The following is a 4,749-nucleotide window of genomic DNA, read 5'->3' on the forward strand; positions in this document are numbered from 1 at the left end:
GCCTGCAACACGCGTGCAGTCTTTTGGTTTAAGTTTCGTTTTTGTTTTATATTTGCGAGCTTGTATATATTTCTATATATTACCGTTATAATTTCCAACAGCTTCATATCTACGACTATTTTCTTGAATACATTGTGATTAAAGGAATAATATATGTTTATGTAATCGTGGTTTCTTTTTTTAAACGCCAGGTAACACTTTTAATATCTTCTATTTACAAGTAGACTCAAGTCTGGTATATATAACCATTGTCAGCGGCTATTGACGACCTTAGGCCTAATCGATTCGTCCAGGTAACACTTTTAATATCTTCTACTTACAAGTAGACTCAAGTCTGGTATATATAACCATTGTCAGCGGCTATTGACGACCGTAGGCCTAATCGATCCGTTGAAACAATGTAAATTATGTTGCCATGGCGATATTGTAGAAAATAGTTTATCGGAATAAATTTAGGCTTGAATAGTAGCATTTAACGCTCTCCATAACTCGTAAATTCTCCACAGAACGGTTCGGCATTGTTGAAGTTAAACCGAATTAGAATCCAAGATGGCGTCCGTGAAATTGGCACACCAAACTAAGTTCGTGGAACAGGATTGGTGTACTCTTGTGATAACTAAGATTTCCGTAAAGACGAAGCTAGAGATTACTTTTAATGCTATAAGCATGCATGAAAATGTTTAAAATTTCGTGAGATATTTTTTTTTCATTATTATTTGGTAAATTTAGTCATTTTTGGCGTGTTAAGACCACACGATGTGCAGAAAATATCGGACTTGAATTAGAGGTGACCGTTTCTTAAGAAAAAATAAATCACCAAATTTTAAAACAGCTCACAGTAAGGAATAGGGTTAACATAAACAGAAATGTGTTAATATCAACTGAAAGGTGTTAAGATCAACTGAAAGGTGTTAATATCAACTGAAAGGTGTTAAGATCAACTGAAAGGTGTTAATATCAATTGAAAGGCGTTAAGATCAACTGAAAGGTGTTAATATCAACTGAAATTGTTAATATCAACAGAAAGGCGTTAATATCAACTGAAAGGTGTTAATATCAACAGAAAGGCGTTAAGATCAACTGAAAGGTGTTAATATCAACTGAAAGGCGTTAATATCAACTGAAAGGCGTTAAGATCAACAGAAAGGTGTTAATATCAAGTGAAAGGTGTTAATATCAACAGAAAGGCGTTAAGATCAACTGAAAGGCGTTAAGATCAACAGAAAGGTGTTAATATCAACTGAAAGGTGTTAATATCAACTGAAAGGTGTTAATATCAACATAAAGGCGTTAAGATCAACTGAAAGGTGTTAATATCAACTGAAAGGCGTTAATATCAACAGAAAGGTGTTAATATCAACTGAAAGGTGTTAATATCAACTGAAAGGTGTTAATATCAACTGAAAGGCGTTAATATCAACAGAAAGGTGTTAATATCAACTGAAAGGTGTTAACATAAACAGAAATGTGTTAATATCAACTGAAAGGCGTTAATATCAACAGAAAGGTGTTAATATCAACTGAAAGGTGTTAACATAAACAGAAATGTGTTAATATCAACTGAAAGGCGTTAAGATCAACTGAAAGGTGTTAAGATCAACTGAAAGGCGTTAATATCAACTGAAAGGTGTTAAGATCAACTGAAAGGTGTTAAGATCCACAAAAGTATTACTGTAAATGGAAATGTGTTAATATTATCAATCACTAATGTTTGTTATAAATTCTAAAGACAAAGCTATCATGCTGTTTTTTTGGGGGAGGGAGGGACATAGATCAGTTAATAGTGCAACAATAATATTGTTGATGTGGGGGACATATGTCAATTAATAGTGCAACAATAATATTGTTGATGTGGGGGACAGAGGTCAATTAATAGTGCAACAATAATATTGTTGATGTGGGGGACATAGATCAGTTAATAGTGTAACAATAATATTGTTAATGGGGGGACATAGATCAGTTAATAGTGTAACAATAATATAGTTAATGTGGGGGACATAGATCAGTTAATAGTGTAACAATAATATAGTTAATGTGGGGGACATAGATCAGTTAATAGTGTAACAATAATATTGTTAATGGGAAAGTTCTTAAAGTAAGTATTGTTACTAAAGCGTTGATCATTACAAAATGTTCGCAGTGTTCGCTACTAACGTAACACTGATGTCGACGGTACTGAAATGCTTACTTGAATGGACAATTGGTAAAAATTATAATTTTAATACTGTGCATTTTCCGTATAGTCGACAGCGGTTTAAAAAAGTAATATAGTACAGTTTAACTGTTGATACGATACCGTACTAGTCATTGTGTTCCAAGGGGGCTGCGTGGCCTAGTGCTTAGGTTGCGGGAGTGTGAATCGATGGTTCGGGTCCGGTTATCGTAAAAGATCTGTCATTCCGTACTGTGCAGCCGTGAGTGCGTTAAAAATTAGGGACAACTAGCGCGCTGCCTTCCCTCGATTCAGTCAGTTCAAAATTAGGGACAGCTAGCGCGCTGCCTTCCCTCGATTCAGTCAGTTCAAAATTAGGGACAACTAGCGCGCTGCCTTCCCTCGATTCAGTCAGTTCAAAATTAGGGACAACTAGCGCGCTGCCTTCCCTCGATTCAGTCAGTTCAAAATTAGGGACAACTAGCGCGCTGCCTTCCCTCGATTCAGTCAGTTCAAAATTAGGGACAACTAGCGCGCTGCCTTCCCTCCATTCAGTCAGTTCAAAATTACGAACAACTAGCGCAGGCATACTTTGAACAATGAGTTGTGGGCGAATATTCCAAAACAAACAACAACAACAAAAAAGATTCACAGTATCTGAATAACTATAAACTGACTTTGTGTAAACCGTAAGAGCTCAATGAGTTTTATGCAAGACAAAGTTTAATAAATATTTTAAAATATAATATTGACAAGAGCTTCGATGTGTTCGTGACAAAGTGAATGTTCTCGGGTATAAAGGAACAGATTATAGAACCAGTAGAAACTTGACAGATCTAAGAAGTAAATAGTAATATAAAAGAAAAGGGTTCGCTAAAATTTGAAGTACGAAACATGTTTTAAGACTGTCTCAAGCACTGTACATGAACAGTCATTTACCAGCACCCCCCCTCCCCCGTCTTTATGGCTTTTTCGATGTGAAAACGAGTAACACCAAGAGCTAAGAAGCTTAACGCCTGGGGAGACGGGAAATCGGTCACAATGATATGGAAGGAGCGCGTGCGTTATAAGAATTCCATTAAGAATTTCTTGTATTGATCTTTCAAGAAGGAGGATGATGATGAAAGGATGTTTCTTTCCTGCGAGGACACGCGCTGGTCCGATGACGGAGGCACTTTTAGATATTATGACGTCAGAGGTATGAATAAACGCAGGAGAAGGTGTAACTAGGTTATATCTATTTGAGCTGTTGGGTCTCTCGAGAAGATGACACGTTTGGTAATAAACATCGTTTTTGGACGTTAATTTGAAACCGGCAGTGGAAAGAACTTGAGAAACTGACGACGAGGGAGGGAGAGGGAAGCCTCGTTCCCTTCCAGTGTTATAAATCTTTATCATATATTATCACATCTCTGGCTTATAAAGCATAGTTTGGAGTCTAAGGTTAAAAAAATGTTTGATGACCCTAAACAAGAACAAAAAAACAAAGAAACATGCGAGTCGGAAGACTTCTGTGAACCCTTTGTATGTCAAAACCATGTCCTTATAGTGTCCTTAATAATCTTGGTTCCACATACGTTTATGTCTTCTGAATACATGGCACAAGTATTACCAATGTATATTTTACACATACTGATCCCCTCCCTTTTGAGCTTATAACACTAAGATTTGGGGTTCGATCCCTAAAAGTTACAGAAGAACTTATCCGATGGCTAAATCTCGCAAGATTCGTCTCGCAAGGATTGTCAACTTAAGTTGTACATTTCTAGCTCTCGCAAATTAATAATGTTTTTTTATGTTCAAAATTATGAGTTGGATCCCTGCTGTTGGCACGGCGCAAATAGCCCGCTCCCGCTATTAAGTGTTGCGCTAAACAACAAAGCAGCAGCTACGACAGTCGGATTAGAGTTAATACATGATTGTTTTAACTTAGAAATGTGCGTTGAATTTCATTGGCTAATTATCTCGTGTAGTTACATTCATAAAAACCGAGAAAACCTTGTAGTTTACGAATACAGATGTAGGAAAAACCTGAGTTATTACATTTACAAAGTTTAATAAGGTAAACCCTGAGCTGGAAATAATCAAGTAATAGCATTCTTCCTGCAAGTACAGATTACATACAGTGACAAAAAAAAAAGAGGTTCACTAATAAATTTTACAGACGGCATAGGTTATGAACGACATTCTCCAGCTATGATATACTTGAATAAAATACATCTTGGAAACTGTTCCCTTCCTGGATCATGAAATAGTTTGTTGTCCGTATTGAAATCATACTCAATATTTTACTGTTGTCTGAGAGGTGTAACATTTGTCCCTTATATTTACTGTTGTCTGAGAGGTGTAACACTCGTCCCTTATATTTACTGTTGTCTGAGAGGTGTAACATTTGTCCCTTATATTTACTGTTGTCTGAGAGGTGTAACACTCGTCCCTTATATTTACTGTTGTCTGAGAGGTGTAACACTCGTCCCTTTGTAAGTATTGTTGTCTGATAGAGATGTTACTATCCACCCTTGGTAAGTATTGTTGTCTGATAGAGATGTTACTCTCGTCCCTTGGTAAGTATTGTTGCCTGATAGAGATGTTACTAT

Source organism: Limulus polyphemus, unplaced genomic scaffold (genome assembly GCF_000517525.1).
Source record: "Limulus polyphemus unplaced genomic scaffold, Limulus_polyphemus-2.1.2 Scaffold4224, whole genome shotgun sequence".
NCBI lineage: Eukaryota > Metazoa > Arthropoda > Merostomata > Xiphosura > Limulidae > Limulus > Limulus polyphemus.